This window comes from Alexandromys fortis, unplaced genomic scaffold (assembly GCF_014885135.2).
Source record: "Alexandromys fortis isolate MF-2015 unplaced genomic scaffold, M_Fortis_MF-2015_v1.1 scaffold_18, whole genome shotgun sequence".
Taxonomy (NCBI): Eukaryota; Metazoa; Chordata; class Mammalia; order Rodentia; family Cricetidae; genus Alexandromys; species Alexandromys fortis.
In genome coordinates this window covers 8,875,515-8,902,496 of record NW_026067897.1, presented here as the reverse complement: position 1 = coordinate 8,902,496, position 26,982 = coordinate 8,875,515, and the positions used below count along the sequence as shown (strand labels likewise).

At 41.5% G+C, this 26,982-nt stretch overlaps 1 long non-coding RNA gene across 1 annotated transcript in view; it reads left to right on the top strand.

Annotated features, from left to right (window-relative positions):
- Nucleotides 1–26,976, top strand: part of LOC126515110 (uncharacterized) — a 107,707-nt gene extending 80,731 nt beyond the window's left edge. The window contains exons 3-5 of the long non-coding RNA XR_007595755.1: nt 18,014–18,085; nt 19,368–19,459; nt 26,413–26,976. This is a non-coding gene — a long non-coding RNA (uncharacterized lncRNA). The remainder of the gene's footprint in view (nt 1–18,013; nt 18,086–19,367; nt 19,460–26,412) is intronic.
- The last annotated feature ends 6 nt before the right edge of the window (nt 26,977–26,982 follow it).

The following is a 26,982-nucleotide window of genomic DNA, read 5'->3' as shown; positions in this document are numbered from 1 at the left end:
TAGGCTTCCTTAGCCTCCTTACTCCCCAGGGAAAGGTGAGTGCACTATCTGCCCATTCCACAGCCCCACGATGCAGGACACCCATTCTGCAGCCCAACAACACAGGACAATCACACTAGATAGGGAGTCAATTCAAAGCAGGAACCCAGGTTATTAATATGAGTGTCAGCTATATATGTTAAGTGACAGTCTGTGATGTGGGGCACCTCCAGCCAATGAGAGACAGCCAGACCCTCCCTCTGGCTGGAGGGGCATCTACATAGTTTTTGCTGTCTCATCCTCAATCAAACTCCAGCCGGGCTTTTCTCTGTACTAAAGGGCCTCGAAGTCTAGGCCCTGAACTCAAACCAAGCTTTCTTCTGTGCTGTAGGCCTCGAGGTTCAGGCCCTGAGATAATTTTAGCCCAACAGTGGAGAAGCTGCAGGCCTTCATGGTCAGCCCATTCAGGGAAGAGCTGCCACATCAACCTAGCTGGTTGCAGAGAAGTCTGAAGAAGCCTCCAACAGAAATGCTGCACCCTTGCTATTCACTCACCAAGTTCCGTTTTCCTCAGCAACAAGTGCGTCTCAATCTATCACTATTTCTGTGCCAATCTCCAGAGCTCATAAAGGGTTTTGGAATTTTCATCTAATTTCTCGCTTTGCTTTTGTGAAAAAGATGTTCCAGTTTCTTCGGTTGGACCGTTCATGTACAGTTTATTTTAATTGCCTATCGCCTCTTCATTGTGCGTGCCACGTTGACCCTCCGTTTCTCCACTTTTACCCCTGTAATGTCTCCTGTCTTCTGCTGCTGCTGCTGCTGCTGCTGCTGCTGCTGCTGCTGCTGCTGCTGCTGCTGCTATCAGCTCCTCATTGCCTTTCTCTGGAAATATTGAAATGGAGAAAGTAGTGCTACAGAAGGATGAATACTGTAATTACAATGGCAGGAGAAGTGTCTGAAGACAGAGAATGTGGACACATTAATGGAGATCCTGCTGGGTGTGATTGTGGCTGACTTCTTTCCAATTTTACGCAATGTAGTTAGATGATCATTATTGATAATTAATGGGTGCGGGGCTTCTTCCCCCCCCCCCCAAGAACCTGCTGGTAAGGAGGATAAGATGCTAAGCCAGAAAGCAAATGTATAATTGTGTAGTTGGTCAGAGCAAGAGTATGTAGAGGGAACATGAAAGAATGCCTCACAGATCAGCCAGTTCAATGGTAATGCAATACATGTGTTGTTATCACTAAGGAAAAGCCCAGATGGACACAGAAAAATAAGAGTCAGAGACAGTGATAACAGAATCCATTAAGAACAGCCTGGGAAGAGGCTGTCACACTCCCAGGATAAAATACAACTGGTCTGGGTTGCATTTGACCCTTCCTTGTGCAGTTAGTTGTATCCTGCTACCAGCTTTTCAGAGTCCAGCATTACAATCAAATCTTCTCTAAGACCTTGCACACTCAACATCCTGATTACAGTTTGACTTCCATAGAGCTTGCTTTTAGAACCATATTAACCAGCCACGGAACACCATTAGTTCATCTGTATCAGTGAATGCAGCCTAAAGATGAGCTATGGAACTCATGGCAATCCTCCGGCTGTGGTTTCCTGGGGGCTGGGATTAGAGGCATACACCACCCCATTCTAAATTTTCATCTGTATCTTTATGTGCATTCTGTGTCTACATGCACTTGTCAGGTGCAGGTGTGGAGGTCTGAGCACCTCTGGCAGGAACTGGTTCTAGCTTTCCACCGTGTGGGTCCCGGGGATCTGATACAGGTCCTCAGGCTTGGCAGCAAGCACTTTTACCTGCTGAACCGCCGCAGTGGCCCTATCAGTGCCTTTTAGATGTTTCCATGCCAGATGCCAATCATACAGCAGTAGCCAGAACAGATGAAAAGAACAGTGGACACCGCTTCCTTTGTAGGACACTTACCCAGGGATCATACTCAGGAGTAATCCCTGTGGTTTTACTCCATGGCTCTTTCAGGAGATGGTCACTCTTAAGCAATGATCCCCTCCTACGTAAATTTGTCAGGATTAAGCTATATCTGTACATACTCCCCTGCGTGTGTGTTAGTTAACTAATAGGCAGCCAGACATCATTGAGGTCCACAGTGACCAAAGCCATTTGCTGCCAAACCTAAGGACCTGACTCAGTACCCATAAACCACGGATAGGAAAGAACTGACTCCCTCAAGTTGTGTTATTATATCCACGATGCCATTGTATTATTGTATAAAATAATCAAAAAATAACATTTTTTAATTAAAAAAGATTTAGCAACTAGTTTTGGTGGTGCATGCTTCTCATCCTAGCATTCAAACAGCTGCAGGGGGAGGATTGCTGTGAGTTCCGGGACAAAGTCAACTACATAGGAAATTTACGGCCAGTGTGAGCTGTGTAGCCATATCCTGTCTCAAAGCATCAGGGAACAAAATGAAAGAAGAATTTAACCAGTTAACAGGAAAACACCATTTCTGGAGCTAACTTTATCTTCCTACACAGTGGACATATAACAACACTCTGGAGTTGAGGTGTTTAAGAAAAGAAAATAAAAACTTGATTCATCTTAGAATGAGGATGTTTTCATAAGCTACAAGAGTCTGATACAGAAATGGCAACTCTTTAATTGGAGGTGATCCGAAGTCTTCACCAAATAAGGTCAAATGAAGAGTCAATGCAACCTCTATCCCCTTCTCAACATGGTTTGTGGTCAGAACGGGGTGGGATCAGGTGGGTGGTAGGCCTTGGGGGCACCCCGGTCTGCCTCAGTCTCCCAGAAATTACAGCTAAAGTCTGTGCTTACAGACTAACAGAAGAAACTTCCTCACCAGTGTGACCGACAGCCACATATGTTAACTCAGGACTCTAGCTGCTCTCAAAAACATCAAACCACCGAGGGCCGGGTTCCGAGCATGCTCCACTGTGATGAGGAACTGAGAAGCCGGGTTATTGGTGTTCTCTCCCGCTCCCCTGAACTGTAACACAGGATAATCCCTGCGCGAGAGTAAGTCTGTGCAGAGGGCAAGCATTAGCATTCCGTCATCCTCCTGCTCCACTTTATCTCGCGTGGGCACACTTGCTCACGTGCCCCAGTCACTTCGGTGTTTAATTAAACCACTCTCCTCAGAATTAGCCGCATCCTGAGCCCCTTTGCATTTTCCCAGTTCCTGGAGACAAAAGTAATTTGCTTTTCTATTTGTCTTATTCCTAAATAAATAAATTTTATTAGTAATTTAATAGATGCCTTTTAGATTAAATATGCACGCAGCTTGGATCCTCACAGGGCCATAAAATATGGGCTTGTCTCTCACATTGCAATGGCCTTGTACTAGACAGGGCTCCCAGAAGGCATAAAGGGAGGTGGTTTTAAAAAAGCACAGTAAGTAACAAGTCAATGAATGTCTGGTGTCAGTGATCCGTTTGTATAGACAGCCCTCATGGTGCGGTAACTGCAAACATTCTGGACTTCATCATTATGTAATGAATCCCAACATTTTACACATGCATGTAAAACTATGTTTATATATTATACGTGCTTATCTGTACGTAAATACAATGGCAGCAAGAACAGATGTTTGTTTTTTCTGGGAAGGATCCCACTGTTTGACAAGCTATGGAAATTTCTCAGGCATCCCAAGGGAATCATCGAGAGAGGAGTCCTGACACGGGAGGGCAGAAAAGAAGCAGAGCGAGGGCAAGGCCAGTGATTTCCAAGATGGCTGGCCTGTGATAGTCAGCTTTCCAATGCTGTGTTGAAAGACCTGAGAAGCAACTTACAAGGGGTTAAGGTTTGCCTGGCTCAAGGTCTCAGAGGTTTCAGTCTACGGTTAGATGACCTACAAGAAGCACACGACAGAGGAGGCTGGTCACTCCAAGGTAGCAGGCGATCAAAAAGGGTCAGGAGCCCAGGTCCTGACATCCCTTGGAGAACACACCCCACAATTGCGTCTCTTCCTGCACCACGCCTCATTTCTCAAGGTTCTATCTCCTCCCAATATTGCCTCCCAGAGAAGCAAACCTTCGACACGTGGGCCTTGTGGGAGTACACACTGTACACCTTAATTTCTTTCCCCATCAAGGAACGAGGAGTTAAGCACTGTCTGTCAATCTTCTCCAACAAGGAAGGAAGTGCTTCCCAGAAGCCTCCTGCCTTTGGCCAGCAAGGCCTACTAGCAATACTGTTGGTGAAAAGTCCCTTTACGGGCTTCTGGATCCAGCCAACAGCACAGGATCCCCAGAAGATGTGAACTGTTGAGAAGCAATGAGTTTTTAAAAATATCTTCCAAACATTATGCTTAGGTTACCTATCTTCCTTCTAGAAATCGACTCCATTAGCAGTGTAGTTTTGATCCATGTTTCCCAGGAAGGACATTCCAAACTGATCAACTGCGGGCTCCCTCTTGTGTTTATTGGTTGTTTTTAATTTTGTTATTCTTGCTATTGTTATTCTTGCACTCGCCACTTTTTGCCATAGCCTTCTCTTGGGAGGGAATGACTGCTGGCATTCAGGATGATTTTTTGATCCCTCCAGGATATTATATTTGATTGTATCATGATGACGATAATATCTCAGCTTCTCCAGACAGAAAAGGACCGCTTGGGGACCCATATCCTCTTCCTGTGGGTTTTCTATAGTGCTTGTAGTTTATCAAATGTTGTAATGTAGGCAACCCTGTTAGTATGACCTTTAAAACTGGGCCAAATTACTTCCTACCTACAAGAATTCTTCAGGCTTTGCAATCCTTGGGTATAAGGTTATTGAAAGAACAGGAAGTGACCTGAAAATAAGAAACTTTATTCCTGTGTAGCAATTGGGGAGTTATTTCAAGATGTTTACAGCTTTGGGTAAGTTTTGCCATTTGGTGATAAACAACCCAGGCTCTCCTCACAGGAAAGAATATTAACACTAAGGGTAAAGGCTTTTTAAAGGAAACAAAATCATCTAGAAGAACATTCCAGAAGGACCCAGGTATCATAGCATGCATATAACTTGTGAGCTCTCTTCCAATAAAGTGATGTCTCATTTTCCTAGCGTCTTTGGAGAGTGTTCCATGTTGAGTTAAAGACATCAAGAGATATTTCTACATCTTTTAACATGCTCACAAACCCTCTTAGCAGCACTGGTCATTGTACTATGTTGCTATGTCGCACAAAAGAGGTGAGCAAGGGAATGAACCCCAGCAAGAAGTTGTGCTTTCTAGCACCCCAGGGATCTTTGGGCTAGGAGAATGGTTGGCTCGTCAGCACGTTGCCCTGGCCCTGACCACTGTCTGATCCTGGTGTCAGTGGTTGTTCACACACAGACTTGCCCAACCACAGATGGAGAACAATTTTCTTAATTATTCAGTACTAAGCATGTTCATTCTTTCCACCTTGTCCTTAGGACTGAACAATAGAGCGGAAAAAAAAACTATTTGGATAGTATTTGTATTGCATCGAGTATTACAAACCATCTAGAGCTGATGGAGGGTTGCGGGTCACATGAAATATGCTATTTCCTAAGTGTTTCCTGAGCCCCTGAAGGTTTGGATATTCATAGGGTGGGGAGTCCTGGGACCAATCCTGTTCTCTCTCTCTCTCTCTCTCTCTCTCTCTCTCTCTCTGTGTGTGTGTGTGTGTGTGTGTGTGTGTCTGTCTCTGTGTGTCTTTCTGTCTGTCTGTCTGTCTCTCTCTGAGGCTAAGCTTTCTTCATAATGGCATTTTTTCTTCTTTGCCTGAAATTTCAAGTAGTCCGGGCATATATTTAAAGACAAGTCACATGGAACTTGCCACTCAGAGACATTTTTACTGCCTTCTCTTGTTGTTACATTACGAATGGCTGAGATTTGAATTTCCTTGAAGCATTATTGAATAACCATGTCATCCATAAGCCCTGTGTGCATACAATACATTTGATGGTCACTGGTATTTGTTTAGTGCTGAGTGGTTAGTAACCTTCCTCTTAAGAATTGTGTGTTATTTTTCAAATCCTGTGCCTATTATAAAGTAATGGAATTTGATGGCAATGGTCAAGCTGCCACAGGAAGTGGAGTGAGTAGCCTCCCCTTTTTTTGAACACCCTGAGTAGACATTTGAATGCATCTGGAGTTGAGATATGTCTTCCACTTGCTCTGCATGCTTACTGGGATGGTGATTCTTTGAGTCCAGGTATGCTGATTAAATGATGCATATTCAGTTGATGAGTCCTTAGTTTAAGGAGAAAGGAATTCACTACGGGTTTCCTCATCTCTGTCATGTAAAACCGGCATAATAACAGCAGGGGCTTCAATAGTTTGCCTAAAGTGAACCCCTGCCTAGCAGTTGCTGTCATTATTTTCAGTGTCATTGTATCCTCTAAGAGACTTTGTCCAGCCACATCTGTCCCACGTGTCTGTTGAAGGGATAGTTCCCAAGTCCAAGAGATGGGAAGATAAACTCTTCTATTTTCTTATATTTTCAGAAATGTTTGTGTGTAGATCATTATACAATATTTGTTACAATTTTTTATCCCAACTACCTCCGAATTCCAGTTTTCTGTGGGTGTTCATAAATGCTTACAAGAAGGAGAAGGAGATGGGATTTGCTGTAATTTCAGAGAAGTGGTCTTGCCAAGAAGCTCAAATAGAGAACTAAGAACAGAGAACAAGCGAATAATTTACTATGAATATCCTGGTGACCAATTAAAATGCAAATCCTCATTCCCTTTTCATATCTATGTCAAACGCAAGGCAGGAGCCTTAAGATGTTTTATCTTACAGAGATTAATGCATTTGCTTTTCATTCCCATTCCAAGGAACAACTGTTTTCTTCTCAGACCTAAACTATTTCTCCTTAAAGCGTGTTGATGCGTCTGCATGTATCCTTGAGATTCCTGAGAGCTCGTCCAGTTCAATTTTACCATTCAAAGGGGACGATAGGAGACCATGGTGATTCTCAGGCCTCCACTCTTCTTGCTGGCTGGCAGATATCTAGATATGACCCACAATTTATGTGGGCAGGCCACAGTATTACTCTTGAAATTCTCAATCTCAGCAGTATCCACGTAGGGCTCCTCCTCCAAGAGGTTATCCTCATAGCAGCTGAGAAAGCGCAATTTTGGACTCAAACGATTTGGGAACTACTATCTAAATAATATGTAAATTTAGAAATGTTTCCTTGGGACTGGAGTGATGGCTCGACGGTTAAGGACTCTGGATGCTCTGAGGACTAGGTTTGATTGCCAGCAGCCACATTCAATCTTTTGCAATTCCAGTGCTAGGAGATCTGATGCCCTCCTCTGGCCTCTGTGGGTGCTAGACATGCATAAGTATACTGGCATACCTGAAGGCAAAATGCCCAGATACATAATTTTTTTCCTTAATTAAAATAGAAAAAAGATCTTTCTAAGTATTTGCCCAAAGTCTTAAATTTCAAACTGATGCCAAGCTGAAATGCTGGAAAGCTGACTAGGACCTTCTGATACCTGCTGTTTTATTACACTCCTCAACAAATTAAGCTACTGAAGAGTTATTATTCATATGCTAAACTTCTTTAAGGCTTTATGGGCTTTTTAACAAATTTCTCCATCTGTGTGAGTTACACAATGCACGTTTCTGATGTCTAACTTACCTCCTTGAACCAAACCAAAAACACTATGGTGTACTAGTAGCTTTTGATTACAAATTATTTGACTTTTCCATCCAAAATTTTTACATTAGTCATTTTGTTCCCAAAGCACGTTCTTTGTACCTCTTAGGGTGAAGTCCCAATGCACTGCTTGCTCTTTCAGACATTTGCCCTTTCCCACAGTCCCTGCCTTATGAATCGGCAACCTAAAGGCTGTTATGAGACTAGCGGATGCAACTGGATAGAAGCGCATAAGAGTTAAGACTGTAAAAGTGTCAGCATTAAGGGGAAGATTATTTAGGTCAAAGAAAAATTATCAGCAATCAAAGATTATGCATATGTATAATCTTTATATATAAAGGTATTTTAAAACTATGAGAAAACCTAAAGTAAGTGCTCATCTATAGTGACATTTTATTTATGTTTTATAAATAAAGCTTGCCTGAAGAACAGAAGGTAAAGCTAAGCCAATAGAGGCCAGGCAGTGGTAACACACCTTTAATCCCAGGATCAGGGAGACAGCGGCAGTTGGATCTCTGTGAGTTCAAGGTCACCCTGAGCTACACAAGGTCAGTGCAGAAACAGATCCTGGTGGTGGTGGCTCACACTTTTAATCCCAGCACTAAGAGGAATATAAGCCAAGATGAGTCAGGAACTGGCTCTCTTTTCAGTCTGAGGGTTTCTTAGAGGTCAGAGCTCTCTAGTGGCTTGGCTGCTTTGTGTTTCTGATCTTCAGGTTGAACCCCAATATCTGTCTCTGGGTTTTCATTATCTGCACTACACTTGTGTGTGTGAGTGTGTGTTTGTGTGTGTGTCTGTGTGTGCATGTGTGTATATGTGTGTGTACATATGTGTGCTTGTGTGTCTATGTTCACACAGACATGGGTCCATACATCTCACTGTGACTGGTTTTATCATGGAGTACTAGTTAGCTTTTGTCAACTTGACACAAACTAGAATATATAAGGAAAGAGAGCATCAACCAAGGAGTTGTCTCCAGCAGACAGGCCTGTGGAGAAGTGTGAAGGGCATTTTCTCACTGTGGGCAGAGTCATGCTTCGCTCAATGTGGGTCTGGGACTGGAAGCAAGCTATTAAGCATCACACTTCGAGGCTCTCTGCTTCCGTTCCTGCCCCCAGGTTCCTGCCCTGACTCCCCCAGTGATAAACTGTCACCTGTGAGTGTAGCCGAAACAAACCCCTCCTCCAGTTACTTTTGATCTTGGGGTTTCTAGGACACGTGGATTCTGGGAATCTGAGCTCAGGTCCTCACACTTTCAAGTCACTTCACAATAAAACCGTCTCCCAGCCCTCACCTAAGTGGCCATTTACATACTTGATGTTGAATGTAGGAAAAATATAAACAACTATTTGTAAACTACGAGAAATACCTAGGGAGAGGTGCACCTGAATGGAATAACACAGTGTCAACAGCAGTCTCTAATCATCAGTAGACTCTGTATACCATTGCCCCCCGCCAAAGGTACTGCATCTTTGGTATGTAAACTTTGTTCCATTTTCCTAGTTTTCCATGTGTTTTTTTTTTTTGTTTCAGACATGTAACTTAAATGTAATGCAAGCATTTCATATCATTCATGCCTATACACTAATTAAAATAGGACTTCTGATTCTGGTTTTATTAGCATTTTCTACAAGTTAATAAAATTGAACATATATTTTAATTTTATTTTGTTTTGTTTGTTTGCTTGTTTGCTTTTCATGTGTTTTGGTTTTTGTTTGTTTTGGTTTTTGGTTTTTCAAGACAGGATTTCTTGGTGTACCTTCTGGTTGTCCTGGGATTTTTTTCTTTCTGTCCAGGCTGGCCTTGAACTGAGAGACCCCTCTGTCTCTGCCTTCCAAGTGCTGGAATTAAAGGCATGTGCCACCATGCCCAGCTTTTGAATATATTCTTTTAAGCATAGGAGTATTTTAGCTTTCCAAATTGTGTGTCTACATATATACAACTACATGACTATCTGTATATTTATAAACATCTATCTTTAATTGTGTACTCATTAAAATTGCTCATTTGCACATTCAATTTTGGATGGATAAGCAAACAGGAGGGCCTAAATATAGCTCCCTCACAAAGTACTTGTTTAGTATATGAGGAACCCTCAGTTCAATGCCCAGAATCACATTTTTTTAATATAAATTATTATCAGCTTTGCAAAGAAGAGTTCTGGAGGGTGAAGTCTAACCAGAGACATCAGGAGAGTCACACTCTACTTCATGAGATGATGCTCTCTTTCAGCTCTCCCTTGCTGGACTGAGCTCTGGAGGAAAAGAGCCCTGCTGAACTGATCACCTAGCACCTGGCACAAGGCTGCCTCTACTAACCACCCCAGTGAGCACTGCTGAACCAACTTGCCTAACTGTGGGCAGTATCTAACTTTATTACTGTTGTACCCATAGCCGGTTACTTTGTACAGAAAGTCGCTTCCCTCTTAGAAGCTAGAGCTACTTTGATCCTGTGCCTCACCCAAGCTCCAGGGAAAATGCTCCTCTCCTCCTATTGTGAATAACCACGGCTAAACTGAGCTGGCTCAGATGATCTGCGCAGATGCCAAAGATCCTGGAGGAGACAAAATGCAGCCTTATGGGATTCTTACTTTGTATAGCTCTCCTAAGTGGCAAAACCAGGCTGATGGACAAAAATGAATTCATTTCGGTGAATCCCAGCCCTTCTGCCTCTTTTGTGTGAATGAAAGCCTGGCTAAGAATCCCTTGAGGGAGTGGCCCTGAATTGCAAAATGAAGAGGAAGTAGAGAATTTGGACCACAGGAGGATTACAATATTCCCCCCTGTTAAGGTTTTGCTCTGTTCACAGCCCAGACTTTGTATCACCTACCCAGTGAGCTGGCACAACTGCAGATCCAAGATCAAGTCAGCTGTCCAGTGCTTCCTGAGACTTCTGAAGCAGAAAGGGAGGCCGTTCTCTCTTCTCTGAATAAGTTACCAAAAAAAAAAAAAAGAATAATTTTTTATTTTAAAAAGAATAAATTACTAAATAATAAGTGATCCTTCTTCATTTGGGACATATGAAGCTCTATTTGGAACACACAAGCACAATAGTATGCCAAACAGAACAGCTATTTTTTAAAGCCTGGCAGTAGATCTCAAAAAATATTAATATAATTTACCATAATTTAATTCATACTTTGTACTAAGAACAAGCTGTCAATTTCAATGAAGTTGCAGAATTGCCTGAGAAAACAGTCTTAGAAAAGTCTATTTGTTACAAAGCTGTGACTTTTTGTTGTTGTTGTTGTTGTTAGAATGTCAAAGACCTTGCTAAATAATCATATTGATCCTTTTCAGTCAAATAGATTTTCACTTTGTAAATATCATTGAACAGCATCTCTCCAGCTTTATAAACCCTCTTGGAATGTCCCTTGGGTTGTGATCTGACCCCGTAAAATTTCCATCTGCTGGGAATTACATGCTCCAACATTCTCGGTATTTCATATTTCCTACTGGTATATTCTCACTAATACCACTGGGTTGAGCCATTTCTATCAGTCAGAGCTACAAAAGCTAAATTTTTCTTTGGCTTTCTGACCTTCCATTTATTCAGCAACCTCGAAAAAACAAACGACAAATGCAAGTTGTTCTCAAGCGAGCAGTTTCCAACAATGTAAAACCATCAGCTGGAGCCAATGGCTTCAAATTCAGATTAATATGTGGCTGTTTAAGCCACACACAGGAAGGACAGACGTCTAATCTGGATGGGCTTGAAGTCCTTAGAGCCGCCTGCTTCCAATCAGTGATCCTATACACCAAAGCATTTTCTGAGAAGTGCATTTATGGATGTATTTTTGAACTTCCTCTGCCTTGCTGTGAGGAGGAAAACATCCCCAAAAAGTACAATTGTGCAAGATAGAAAATGGCAAAACACTGCGAAGCAAATGCATGCTGTTTGTGGCTTTCTCGGGCTTCCTTTCAGGTGGCAACTAGCGTTATCTGTGATCGGGCAAAACAGGGCTAAGGAATTTGTGTTCCAAAACGATACCACCCAAGAAACCAAAACCAAGGCTGGTATATATATACGTATGTGCCCAAATAATAAAAGAAACTGTAGCTCGGCTATAGAATTCTATGCTACGGACTTCTATGACCAAAAGGTAGACAGTAGGTTTAGATTAATATTCTTGGGCACCGACTCTATGTAATGAGTGGGCAAAGAGAAGAGATTTAGTAAGGAACCGTCTTTAAGGATCTATCTCTTGAGCCCCAAAGACTATGCTGTAGAAAGGAATAGTTTTCTTTTTATGTTACCCTTGTTATTTGGTTTATTGATTTTTTTTTGTTAGTAATCAAACTTTTCCTCTCCTTTTTTCTTTTCATTCATTTAAAAACCAAAATTGGCGAGCTAAAGAAAACTGAGGACTCTGTCATTCCTAGCACAGGAGGCCTGCAGACTCCTGATACAAACAAGACAGAAGAGGACAAATGTCGGTTAAATGGACATAGCAGCATATTTCCTTCTGGACTTCTGTGGGATACTTAATCCTTGCAGTGAATAGTTGGGAGGGCAGAGACTCACAGCTGCTCAAAGTGTTGTAAATAAGAGGCACTTGTATGCTTAATCCAAAACAAGACATTTTCCCACCCCCTTCTTAGGGCAGAGAACACTGCGGGGAAGGGACAGGAAGACTGCACTGTCAGGAGGAAGGAGACCCGTTTCTAGGCCTGACACAGCCACTGCAGTCTCTAACCCACAGCGACTGTGTTTACTTGCACTGGGCTTACACTAGACTGACTCTGTCAGCCATCAGTTACCAACAGGGGAGACACTTCTAGGGTCCTGCCTCTTCCTTCTGAACTACTGGCTACTGAAAGATGCCAAGAAAAGCATCACTGTCTTTAGGTGTGCACCAAAAAGTAAGCCAACCAAACTCCAATGACTAGCTTCAAACCCATGGTCATACAGACAGCCTAATTAAACTCAATGGGTCACAAACCAAAACAAAAATACACGAATATGGGAAAATGATTGATAAGCATGAGAGGACCAACAGGTGTGGGGGGGAGTACTTATAACATTGTTTTAAAGATGTATGAAAATGTCAAGGAACAATTTCAATTAATAAAAAAGAATAATCATCCATCTAACAAAAAAAATCAGCCAATAATGTTATGAGAATTAGCAAACTTTTCTTAATAATCCCCTTAAATGTAAAATATCTTATCTTTCCAACTAAAAGAGCTAAAGTAGATATAGTAAGTGTAAATACATATGTACCAATGTTTGGGGCTCCTAGATTTATAAACAAACACTAATAAACATAAAAGCATAGAAGCATCCTTATATGAGTGAGTGACTTCAACACCCAGTGTCATCAATAGATAGGTCAACCACCTTAGGAGTCAATAAAGAAATGTAAGAGATAATTTATACAAAGAGGATGGACTTATTAGTTGCTTACAGAATATTTCATCTATTAGCCATGAAATATGCATTCTTCTCCGTAAGCAGACATTCTTCCAGTTTCCAAATAACCGACAATGATAATTCAAATATTAATTATAAATGCTTAGCCAATATTATTATATGATATTATCAGCCAATATTATTAGCTAACTCTTACATTTTTAAATTAACCCATGTTTCTTATCTACCCTCTACCACATGGCTCATGGCTTGTTACCTCATTCTCTACACATCCTGCTTCTTCTGCGTCTGCTGGCGCCTCCTCTGGCTCTGCGCTTCTTCATTCCAGCCTCTCGAGTGCAGTTGTCCCACCTCTACTTCCAGCCAGGCTGCCGGCCAGTCAGCTTTCTATAAAACCAGACTGAGCAACAAATCTTTACAGTATACCAAAGGATTATTCCACAGCAATTTCCTTTCTCTAAAAGGAATCACATTTTAAACTGGAATTCAAGTCTTAACAATGCAAAAGCACTGAAATAGTTTCTTGTATGTTATCACATCACTAAAGAATATAATAGAAATCAATAGCAAGAGTAACGCCAGAAACTATAAAATAGTTCCAAACCCACAAATGACCGTGGTTTCTTAAATAAACAGGGAAGAAGATTAGGAAAGCGTGCAATCCGATGAAATAAAACCAGACCTTTCAGAGCTTTTGTTTACGTCAAAAACAATTCTAATGGGATAGTGTGTATTACCACAATTTAAAAAAAATCAGAGATACCTCAAGTAAATAATTCAATGCTTCACCTCACTGTCTTAGAAAAACAAAAAGCCACTGACAGAAATAAAAAATATCATACTTAAGTTAAACAGAGATTAACAGAATAATACAAAGAATAAGTGGAGAAAATTGGCCCTTTGGAAAAAATAAGCAAGATCTATAAACTCTTAGCTGAAAGACCAAAGCAGAGGAAAAGATTAATAAAAATTAGAGAAGAAAAGGTGGACATCACAGCAGATTCCAATGAATCAAGAGAACCGTAGGGGAAAAATGCTTTGAAAACTTATATTCTAAAAGGTGGAAAATCTAGAAGAATTTATAAAAAATATAAATTTCTTTATATTTCTATGAACTACAACTGCCAAAAATAAATCAAGAGGATATAGATAACCTAATCAGATTCACAACTAACTAGAAGATTGAAGCAATTTTAAAAATTAATGTCTCCTGACAGAGAAAACCCCAGGAGAAGATGAATTCACTGCCAAGTTCTACCAAACCTCTAAAGAAGCTCTCACAGCTATGTTTCTCAAATTGTTCCACAAAGAAGAGGAAAGGAGCACTGCCAAACTTGTTCTAAAAGGTCGGCATTGCCAAACAAGAATATCCTAAATAAAACCATAAACCAATTTCCAAGATGGGTATAAATACAGAAATTCTTTTTTTTGATATTCTATTCAGGCTTATGCATAATTTTATTGTTTCTCTTTTCTCTCTAGCATAGAAGAGCAATGGGGTAGGTGGTGTTTTCTTGGTTTCTGCAAACTTCTCCTGGTAGGAAGAACTTCTGACAGGAAAATTATTGGATTTGTGATGACGGGGCGTGTGTTTGTCATTAGAGATAATCTTCCTTAAGATGCAGTGAAACTTAAGCTAAACAAATAAAAAGTTAAAGGGTTAGGTTTCTTTAAAAAATACAATTTTTTTTCAAATATAAGCATGTTGTCAAGGCAATTACATACATTTCTAACCCAGTCTTGGACAGATGTCACCAAATTTTTTTATTCGTATTTATTGCAGGTTTCTTAATGACTTAATGAATTTTGTGATATTGGCAACTTTATAAGCATCTATCATTCAGCAGAAGAATTTAGTTACTACAAGCTTCTTGATAGTACCTATCAAAATTATTAAAGAAAAATTTGGATACAAGTAGGAATTTCTGTATAAAACCGTGGTTTTTCTTCAGTGTACAGAGAAATGGAATTGAGAAGATAAAGGCTTATGGGAAATACTGCTTCTATGCTAGAGAGAAATTCTTAATGAAACTATTACAAAACAAATTCAAGAACACATTAAGATCACATACTATAACCAAATACAAGAATGATTTGACACACCTCTATCTGTACCTACTTCTACCTCTACCTATACCTACCTAACAACACACAAATGCACTTAAGGACAGAAGTCAAATTAATATTAGCAAAGAACAACATTTTCTATGATAACAGCCCTAAATAAATTGAGTGTAGAAGGAGCATATATCAAAACATTAAAGGCTATAGACAACAACCCAAAATCTTCCACGTAAGATCCAAATCTCTGAAACTGTTAGAGGAAAGCATTTCAAGCTTCAGGCATAGCTAATAACTTCCTTGAAGTGATTCTAGTGGCAGGAAATAATCTCAAGCTCTGGTGAGGGAGATTCATAAAACTAAAAAGCTTCTCAATAACAGAGGAAACAGTCCTCAGAATGAGGAGACAGTCTCCGGAAAAGGGAACAAGCTACTGCAACTGTCCATGAGATAGTAACTAATGTTAGGATCTGAGAAGAAATCACACTAATATATAAACACCGAAGAACAAGTCCACTCAACAAAGGGGCGAAGGAGCAGAACAGACAGTTCTCATCAGAGAAGAAGGAAAAAGGAAAATAAATGGGCGCCAACTATCTGAAAGTGTTTGTCTTATACAGGGTTTCTACTGCTGTGAAGAAGACTCCATGAACACAACTCTTATAAAGGAAAACATTTCAATGAGGTTTAGTCCATTGTTGCCATGGTGGGAAGCAAAGCAGATGCAGGCAGACACGCTACTGGAGCTGAGAGTTCTTACGTCCTTTAGGTCATTCCATTACCCACATGCTTAGTAATGTATTTTGCAAGGATTATTTTCTAAATTTTCTTTAACTTCTCATTCCCCAACAGTACTATTCATAGAGAAAAAGTTTAAATTCTAAGAAAATTCAGTTATACTTTTCTTTTGTAGACAATGCTTCTCAACTCCGCACAGCTCACTGAGTTTTAAGAAAACATATTATGTATGATGGTCACTGGCCACATTTATCTTTTTCCCACTGGAGATTTCCATTTCCATATTTCCCAAACAATACATAAAAAGGTACTAAGTAGCTAATTAGGGCTGAAAAATTGGAAACCTAGTACAAGAATGATAAGAAACCCAAGACAGTATTTCATATAAAATAAGATAATAACATAGTCTTTAAAAACTGTTCATATGCCAACATTCTTAAGCATGAATATGTGCTGGAGGAAAGCAGTATTAATATAGCGGTAGGATACTTGCCTAACGAACAGGCCCAAAGTTCAAACTCCAGGCCACACAACACACACACACACACACACACACACACACACACTCACAAATGATAAAACAATTAATAAAATAAACAGTAAAGAACATTCATATGAAATTTACCTAATTTCAACTAGGTAAAACTTAATTTTGGTAAGCAGAAAGCAAAATCCCAGAACATGTATTTAGAAGCTACACTGGTGGCTATAAAACAAACCTAGGGCCTGGTGGTGGTGGCGCACGCCTTTAATCCCAGCACTCGGGAGGCAGAGGCAGGCAGATCTCTGTGAGTTCAAGGCCAGCCTGGTCTACAATAGCTAGTTCTAGAACGGGCACCAGAGCTATAAAGCTATACAGAGAAACTCTGTCTCATAAAACAACAAAAACAAACAAACAAACAAAAAATCTAAGAAGCTTGAAGCCTGGGAAAGAGAAGGTTCATGAGATGTCTAAGGCAGCTCAGAGGACCAGAGTCACGTGGCCACGCCAAGGCGTGCTGTGAACACGAGACAGAAGGAATGCTTTTGCCCACAAATCTCTTTACTCTTGGCTAAAGCAGACCGGTTTTTCTGGGCTCACTTCACCTTTCAATTTTGTGTAAGTCAGTCATCATTATATAAATATCCCTCATTATCTGATCTCTCCCACGTCTGAGACTGGATTACAAGGCTTTTGATGCCACTCTATTCAAGCCTAGGTTTCACTACTAAGAGAGGGACTGTTTGGGTAGGATGGATTTAGTCCTTCCTTCTTTGAAAGGGGACGAGAATGTGAAAGTTCTGAGCTCATCCCCCATCTCTACTTTATAGAACACCTCTTAAATCAACTCAGATTACAGCCTGTCCTATTTCAAACTTTCACAGACATATCCCCATGTCTCACCAAGGAAATGATGCATAGCCCTCTCTGTAAGCGACTTCTCATTTCTAATGGAAATAAATTAAAAATAAAGCATAACTTCGAAGAATCTTTTGTTCTAAGTAGCACTATATAACTTGACTTAGGGCTTTTCATGTTAATCATATAAAAAGAACCATCGTTTGGTTGTTGAACTTCCGGGGAGCGCCAGTTTCTGTGAGGAGTTTATGTTGGCGTTGGTGTTTTATAGGGCATAAGCAAGACTGACATTGTATACCTGGGATGAAGCACCATTATAACAACCATCCGTTTGCTTTTCTGTCCATGGTCACCTTTACCATCTCCCACCAGTTACCACCTAACTTGAAGGTAAGCTTTGGAAAGTATTTGGGAAGTTAGAGCAGGTATGGCTGCTATTAAAGCTTTTGTGCTTGCTGGCTGCTTTTACAGAGTTCCTGTATTCTTTTGTAAGTTGTGTAAAACAGATGGCCTGAAAGTTCTGACCGAGTATGCACATTTAGTCTATGCCTAACTTAAATATTATTTTTCATTTTCCCTATATTTATCCTCTATAATTATGAGTGTCTTCCTTTATTTTTCCTTTTGTGTTTTTATTATATTTTGACTTCTCAAATAAAATTCATTAAGACTAGGCTTTTTTTTTTTCACTAGACTGTATACAGCATTTAGTTGTCTGTCACACTTTCTACTTGTGGATGTGTGTAATTGGTTTTTAAGAGAATTATAAAAGTTTGCAGCTTTTTAAACTGAATGCCTTTTGTGTATACCTTTGCATTTTCTATTACATAATTATACATTTAGTAAAGTTGACTTTCTAACATGTTGGCTCTCCTTTATTACTCCACAGTTTTTCTTTTTCTTTTAAAGTTTCAGAGGTTGGACTGCATAGGGCAACAGCAGAGCACTTGCCTAACACATCCAGACTGGAGGGAAGAAGAGGTAAGATCAACATATTGTATCTATCATTCCTCCGCAACCACACGAGCCACTTGCCTAAAACCAAAGTGTTCGTAAAACTGAGTTAAGGGGACTGCTACAGAGTGGAAGTCAAATCACCTGGGGCTCTTAGCCAGATTAGACTTTCAGTTTGTAAAGATAGTGAAAGAAGAATTCAACAATTGATATCCAAAGTGAGTATATGAGATGCATTCTCATAAATTTTATGAGCATGCATTATTCTATAACATAAATTTTTACTACTATGGAAAAGAACGTTTCTAAGCTGAATTCTGAGGGGAAATCCTGTCCAAGTTTCAGAGACGGTAAGTTTGGGGTGTTGGGTTGTCACCACCTGCTGGACGATCAGAATCAGGAGGTTTTCATTTTAGAAACCCTCACCAGGAGCAAAATCATTAACACCAGACACCGGTTGATCCTCACTCTTCCAAGGTGCCCATGTCCTCACTGCTTTCTGTCTGTGCTTAAGGAAACAGACACACAAAGCTTAGGCGGGGCCCGATTATTCCTGCAGATTGTACTGCTAATTTTGCACACGGATGTCACGACTGACTGATTTCATCTAAGACTCCTCTCGGCCCCCCCTCCCCTGGTTCTCCAGTCAGGACCTCTGTGCAGCAGCGCATACCCTTTAAGCATGTGGACTCCATGTTGGATGTCAATGCCCAGTTTAACATCGGATATGGGTTCCGCATGACATCACTTCTCACAGTGACGGGTTTTCCTGCCTCCCTCATCCTCTCGTTTTTGTTTTGGGATAATTTAGACCTGAGTTTCTACTGAGTCCTCGTGTTTTCTCCTGAAGGTGAGTTGGCTGAATTATTCAGTATGTGCAGTCTATGTCCTCATCCTCTCCTTATTGTTTTCTCACCCATAATAAAAGAAACAACGCAGGTGGCATTTCCAACTCTCTGACTGACAATTTAAGAACTGGTGGAGAGGATGCGAGAGCAGGTGCTTTATAAACTGTGAGATGCTGATTGGTGCTAAAGTTGGCTAGTAGTTTGAAAGCTTCAATCACAAAGATACACCCCTTAGCCTTTGACCCAGCAATTCCACTTTGAGAATCCGTTCTACCCCATTTTTTTTCAGACATATTCAAGGCAGTACTATTTGCAATAGCATAATAAATATTTGGAAACAATATATTATAATAGTCAGGTAAAATAAATTGTAGGCAAACAAAGCAACAACACTGTGCAGAATATTTTGCAGCCTTTATTTGCTTGTTTTACTTTGCTTTTTATTTCATTTTGCTTTGCAGGGGAGTACTGAGAATTGAACCCCAAAGCATTGTGCATGCTAGGCAATGTCCTACCACTGCGTTACATCTCCAGCGATCAATGATGGTGTTAGGTAAGAAGTCATGTGTAAGATGGCTCCATGTAATTCCCAATTGAGACTTTGGGAAACTGTTGGAACATTCCTATCACTGGCCTGTCTGAGGCCCTGGCTCTCAGGGGTCAGGCCTGGTGAAGGCACTCTCCAGGTGCTTTGCTGATGGCTAGAGCAGATGTGCCGCTTGGTTTTGTTGTGTTTGTTTGTTTCATTGGTTTTTGTCAACTTGACACAAATAAGAATCATCTGAGAAGCCTGGCTGTGTTGGCGCACGCCTTTAATCCCAGCACTCGGGAGGCAGAGGCAGGTGGATCTCTGTGAGTTCGAGGCCAGCCTGGTCTACAAGAGCTAGTTCCAGGACAGGCACCAAAGATACAGAGAAACCCTGTCTCGAAAAAACAAAAAAAAAAAATTCATCTGAGAGGTGGGAATCACAATTTCCATAAAATTGGTCTATGGGTATTGCACTGTCCTGACGCTTGCTCTTTAGACCAGGCTGGTCTCAGATTCGGAGATTCACCTGCCTCTGCCTCCCAAGCGCTAGTGATGTAAGCTTTTCTTTAGTTCTTTTTCAGAAGTTAGAAACGTAGCTGGGTGGGTCTTACCCTGAGGCTACCGCTCCTTTTATTCCATTTATTAATCTATCTGTTTCCTTGAACACAGGACTTAGCTCCATTCAAACTCCAGGTGGTTTTTTTCTCCTCAGACTTACATTTTGTCATTTGCCCTGCTCAGCTTGCTCCTTTTCATTATAAATCTTTATAAGGGTGGACAATAGTAACCACGTGGCAGAGTGTACATTTGGCTATTTTGAGATTTCCTCTGCCAATGGAATTAATCCAGAACTCTTCCCTCCAGTCTCAGGCAGCTGAGAAGTTCCTGCGCACTGATAAGCCTCTCCGATGATGCAGCAATTCAAATCAGACCAAATCAAACCAAATTAGAAAAAGCCCAGGTTTAATGGATAAAATGTTCCTGGATGGTTTTCCACTCCCCCAGAGAAGAGACAGGAAAGGAAGACCAGAAAACCACACATCTGTTTTCTGGGGGGCAATTTAAATACCCGGTGGGAGCAGACTTGAGCATCTCTGGGGGAGGGGCCATTATTTGGCAGGCTTTCTGAGATGTGGCAAGTTTTAGAGAGAGATGGGGGAAGGGGGTTGGGATGGAGCTTCCACCAGAACATCCCAGACTCTGTAGGTATATGGATGCCAGGGGCTGGGATTAAGCTTCCAGTAGAACAGCAGACTCTTCAGACTAGGGCAAAAGGCAGCCACTTTCGTCACAAGAATATCACCAGAATGATTTCTAGGTAACAACATACTAAAAATTCTCTTCTGAAACCTCTTGAGTGAGCCCTCAACAGTTCAAATAACTCTTATCACCTCTATTTTTCATGCTTCCCCTAGTATGGGCCATTAGGCAGTGCTTAAAGCATTCCACTGTTTTCTTATCCCCAAGTAACAAAGTCCAAGTTCCTCCAAACAAAACAATGGTCAGAGCTATCACAACAATACCCCAGTCCCTGATACCAATTTTTGTCTTAGTTAGGATTTCTGTTGCTGTGAAGTGACACCATAATCACGGCAATCCTTACAAAGGGAGCATTTAATTGGGGTGGCTCACTTACAGTTTCAGAGGTTCTGTCTGTTACCATCATGGCAGGGAGCATGACAGCATGCAGGAAGATGTGGCGCTGAGAAGCCTACATCTTGCAGGCAACAGAGACCCAGAAACTGGGCTGTATCCTGAGCATATAAAATCTCAAAGTCCAATCCTACAGTGGCACACTTCCTCCAACAAAAGAATGCCCACTCTGACAAAGCCACATCTGCTAGCAGTACCACTTCCTGTGAGACCGTGGTAACCAACTACCTTCAAACTACCACACTCTCCGAGTTGGTTTTGGTCAGCAATAAAACCCCAACTAAGACAGAAGAACAAAAGACAACAACCCCCTTCTTGGTTCATAGTAATTCAGAGCCTGGGAAGAAATGAAGGGGAAAAGCAGAAAAGGTTTCTAGTCTTCCTTAGTATAAAGAGAGAAGAAACATGTACGGAAATGACATTAGAGCACATTAACCTTCTATCTGCCTTTTCCTCGGCTAAAATCAAATGGCAAGGGGCTTAAACCAATCTCACCCCATTTCTAAGGTCAGGAATTTCACTAAGAGACAAGAAGAAAAGTCAGCCAAGTGTGAGACATCTTTGTGGAAGCGTTGAGAATTCATTCAAAGATGACCTTTATTTATTTATTTTTTATTTATTTATTTATTCAGACTTCGATGACAGGCTTTGAGAAGTATTCTTTCAGCTTCAAAGCCTGCTTTTGCAAGCAGAAAGGATCCCTGTGAATGAAGGGGGGAGAGAGAGAGAAGGGAAGGAAGGAGGAAGGAAGGAAGGAAGAAAGGAAGGAAGGAAGGAAGGAAGGAAGGAAGGAAGGAAGGAAGGAAGGAAGGAAAGGAAGACATAACTGCTCCTAAGGGGTTGAGATTCTTACTATAGGTATCGAAGGAAGCACAGGCAGAGACAGGGACCATAATTCCAGAGGAAGGAAGGGGAAAGGGGAGAGTCAGAAGCCAAGAGACCAGGAGAGTAGAGACCAAAAGTGGCTCTGCCAAGAGGCAAAGAGACCCTTGTAGCCAAATGGCTGGGTTATATAAGGAATCAGAGAAGCTGGTGGAAAGAAAACCCAGCTTAGTCCCTGGGCTGGAGAGTGTGGAGTAGGGGGAAGGGTAATGCCATCCAGGATAACTCCATAATAGGTACTAGGGACCCTGAGAGGAGCTGGGGACAGCATCCTCTTCAATATGTTAATAGGCATCTCAGCCTTTGGTCGCCTGTTTGAGACCTATCATCCCAGCCTTTTTGTTGTTGGTAAAGGGGTGGTAAGTACTTCTAGGTGAAATAGGGGTGTTGTTGAGGGGAGGGGAGGCAGGAAAGCTGGAATGCTGGCCAAGGCTTGGGGGAGAGAGAGAGAGAGAGGTAGGCCTGATGTTTGGCCCACTATCTCAGATCTTTAGAACCACCTGGGACTTCGGGAAGTGCCGGCTGCTCTGGAGCAGCCTGGGAGGCTGCGCCACCTGGAGCTAGCCGCTTTGGACCATTTTGGAACACAGAAGCTCACGCCGGAAAATGAGTCAGAAGCATCAAGGGTTGGCATGTTTGGAGCAGTTTGCAGTCTTCAGGAGATCGGAAATCCGCTGGGACAGATACAGCGTCGGGACAGAAGGCAGAGTTAAGGAGCTTAGGGGAAAATTTTTATCTTGGGTGTACACTGGAAACTTCTAGGCCCACGGTCCTGGTAGATGGCTGGGGTAGTCCCAAGACCAGCGGAAATGGAGAAAGAACCCACCCACCCTCAGGAACAGGCAGTAGTGGGGAAATTTGGGCTCTTGGTTGACAGGCCTACTAATCTGGAGTGTTCGACCTGAGAGCAGTCGATCCAAGTCTCATAACTCCTTGAAGCTTACAAGAAGGTTTTTTTTTTACATTTAGAGACATTTAGAGACGTTTTTAGCATAATGAGAGGCATTTTTAAGTCTATACTTAGAAGACAACCAAAGGAGATTTTATATTTTGAGTTTGGGACTATGATGTAGTCTGTGCTTTCCCAGGGCTAGATCAGCTAGAACTCGACTCCTTTTTGTTAAAATTCTGTCTTAGCATAACAATAGTGTAGAGAGGGGGAAAAATCTGAAACATCTTTTTATATTACCTTGAAACACCTTCTTAGACCCTCACAACTTACTTAAGCGTTCACATCCTCAGTTCTTTACAATTTGCATTTATTGTTAATAATTATAAGAAATTAATTAATTTCTTTAGATCCTCAGAACTTAATCTTCAAACTTTTTTTTTCAATCATTTACCACAAAACGTAGGTGTTAGGTCTCAAACCTGGGGTGGCTACTAACATAGCAAAGTAGAGCTGTCGTTGCCAGTTCCACAGCATCACTAGCACCTGTTACAGAGACATCAGGCGGGCATACCCCACCCTCTGCCCAAACTCTCCAGCCCAGTGACTGGACTGGGGGCTTCCCTTCCCCCAGCTTCTGATTCCTATATAACCTATATAACTAGGGCTACTAGCTCTTTAGCTTCTTGGTCTCCTGGTCCCTCTCTCTTTCTCTCTTGCTCTTTCTCCACCTTCTCCTCTCATGGTCTGGTTTAGTTTGTACCCTTCCAGATGCCTCTGCCTGTGTCCTTCCTTATATCTATAATAAATTCTCAATGCCTTAGGAGCAGGCCACCATATTCTCGTTTTATTTCTTTTTCATTCAGCTGGTGCTGAAACCTGGGAGGAGCATGAATCAGCTCCCTCCCTAGGAACTCAGCGGCTCCTCAGCGAGCTGCGGATCTCTCTCTCCTAAAGTATGGCAGATCAGTTGTTTCTGCTGGCTTCTGCCACCCAACAAATTTCAATCCGAACTCTGAAGTTCATTTCTCCTCCTCTCTCAGTCTCCCCGGTTCCTGGAGCCTAACATGCCCATGTGGGCATCTCTCTACTGAATAAGAATCACCCTGGAGCTACTAACTTCATTTACTAATACTACAAAAACCACAACCATGTGCCAGAAAGCTCCTCTGGTCCTTCTGGGCCCCCTTATCACGTGAGTAAGAATGCCTCTTGTCTGTGATTCGGAACATTTCTCTCTGATAAATTTCTCATTCCACTTGGGGATGTCCCAAGCAGAAATTCTTGACACAAAGACATTTTAGCCACCTCGGTTTGGCTCCTGCCTGGAGCTTTCTCAGCCCTCCTCACAGAAGCAGCTGGATTTCCTGCAGTTCCACCTGTCACCTCCTGTGACTCTTTCCTTGTCTTCTCCCCCCAGGGGCTGCCAACAGTCTAGCTTCTCAAAGCCCACCTGGGCCACTACATGACCTCTAGGGTGCCGCCTGCAGTCCCGCAGCATCTGCTCTCAGCTCCCTTCGGATGCTTCCCCTCCTTCCCTTTGGAGCCACCTGCACTATCTCTTCCTTAAGCCCTCCTCTCAGCCTCCTCCTGTGGTCCCAGAACTTCCCTTAGCCCTTGGGGCTACCTACACCCTCTCCCAGCTCCCTCTTGGAGCTTACAGAAGCCCTCTTCCTGGAGATATTCCATTCTGCAACCCTTTCTGTCTTCCTCCTCAGGCTCAGATTTTATTAAAGCCTCACTCTGTTACCACAAACAACTTGGCCTCCATACAGATCAAAAATCAAAGATTGGTACACACGATTTTTAGATTCTCTCTTATGGTAACAACTTCTGCCGCTGCACAAGCAAATGATCCCAAATCTCTAGTGTCTAAACTTCTCACCACTTCAATAAGTCTCTTATCTCTAAGGCTTTTCTAATTATCACTTTAAAAAAATCTTTTCTCTCTGATTTCCCTTTGCTCTGCTCTCAGAAAATCTCTTAAAACTATGTTATGAACTCTATCTTAATCTCAGGGTGTGGTTTAAACATTTATAAAATCTGTAACAAAAATCTGGCTTAAAAGTTATACTAAAAGGCTTATAGTTTAAAACCCATCCATGGATTATCCTAATTTGCTAATATGTATGTGTGTGTGTGTGTGTACTCACACACATGTGTGTGTATTTCAAATCTTGTTTAAAATATACTGTATAAGTAGCTTAGATTCAACTCTTATTTTAAAGAAGACTCACTAAAAGGGGGGGGGAGATTGTGAACAGCATCCGCAATGGTTATCAGCCATCTTTATTAAGGTTAAAGCATACATACCATGTGACTTCATCACTGTCTTAAGATGACCAGATGGCATAAAACTTCTCAGTCCTACTGAGCCCTTGGTTTGTCATTGTCTCTGCTTTTTAGACTAAGGAGACAGGTCTCTAAAATATCTTAAATTAATATGAAATTTTGTAAGGTTTATAAGTTCCTAAGTTATAAAGATAAACTCGGGTTATAAAAATAACTCAGGTTAAAAACTGACTTAGTGACATATGTCTAACCACTTAGATCTTTGCTAACTGCTCAGCACCAGGCTCCTAGAAAATTTAAACAGGAAGCAATGTATGTTTGAATAAGGGATTTTTGATAAATAAGGTTTTTAAAGTCCTAAGTACTACTGAGGTTGACAGTAACTGACCTGAAGTTCGATACATGTCTAGTCTTTCTGTCTTTGCTAACTTTGTTAAGCTTTTGATATTTGGATAAATTGTGTCATGAAAAAAAAAACTGTGACTTCTGTAGTAGAGCACTATAAAAGAATAAAGTTTCCAGTCTATCTGTGGACTATATTTATGGCTTTGTAAAGTCCCCAGTCTCTCTATGGACTGTATTTATGGTTTAAATTTTTATTTTAATGCTGAAGGATCTTCAATTAAATCTTGAACTCAAACTTTTAAGGCTCAAACTTAACAGAGATAAAGATGTAAAATTCTTAATTTTATAAAAGCTACTAATTTGTAAACTGTCATAGAATTCATTTAATGACAAGCTTTATTTAGCTTCCTAAATGTTTTCAAGGTTAAGCCTAAAGCAAGTAGCTAAAACAAGTAAAGTTTATTTAAAATCAGGTCTACTTCATAGATGGCCTTCAAAATCTTCAGAGATCTGATGAGTATGGTTTTTAAGATGCTTAATAACCAGGGCAACAGTGCTGCACACCTTTAATCCCCACACTCAGGAGGCAGGGCAGGAGAACTCTAAATTCAGCCTGCTCTACAAAGCAAGTTCCAGGAAAGCCAGAGCTACATAGAGAAACCTCTAAAAAAAAAAAAAAGCCTAATAAAATATCTTGCTATGATAGACAAAAATGCCAGATCCTAGAAGCAAACTTAAAGTCTCCAAAAAAGATAATGGGGCACCAACTATGACACCTGGAGTATGGGGACGTTAACCACTGGGAAAATTGCCCCCTACCTCCCCGGCCACCAGGGCTCTGCCCAGACCGTGTGCACTGTTGGCTGACTGCCCTACTCCACCTCATCAAGGTGAGCTCAGTTTTCCTTCTCCACAGGAAAATCTCTCAGACCTTCTGGGTCAGACAGGCAAAGGCTGATGCTGCCCAGTGTGGTAGCTGAGGATCAAGATCCTGCATGACAGCTGAAGACAACTGCTTCTACCCCCAAGAAAGCCAGCAAGATGGTGGCAGCCTAGGGTAACCACCCAGCTACAGCAAGTCCTCCCTTTCCTGAGTTTAGGCCACTTGGATTACACTTCCTGCTATAATGTATCCTTCTCAGATCTCTGATGATTTTGACCGGCTAACTGTATCCTTTAAAGCAGCCTGGGTACCAGCTCCTTCCCGGAGGCTGCAGTTAACCTTGATAGTTCATTTGAATCAGGCCTCAGGCTTCATTTTTCTAGAGCTGCTAGGACTCCTAGAAATAGGCAGATGCTCTCTACTGATAAAGATAAACTGTGTTTCAAAGTAACTATTTACTATCAATTTACTTAAAGAAGCTTGCCTTACTCTTTTCCGTCTTCCTCTCGGAGAGGCAGCTTTGCTTCTGCCTCTCTCCCCACTTCTCTGCTTCCCCCCTTCTCTGTCTCTTTCTCCTCCTCCTCCTCCTCCTCCTCCTCCTCC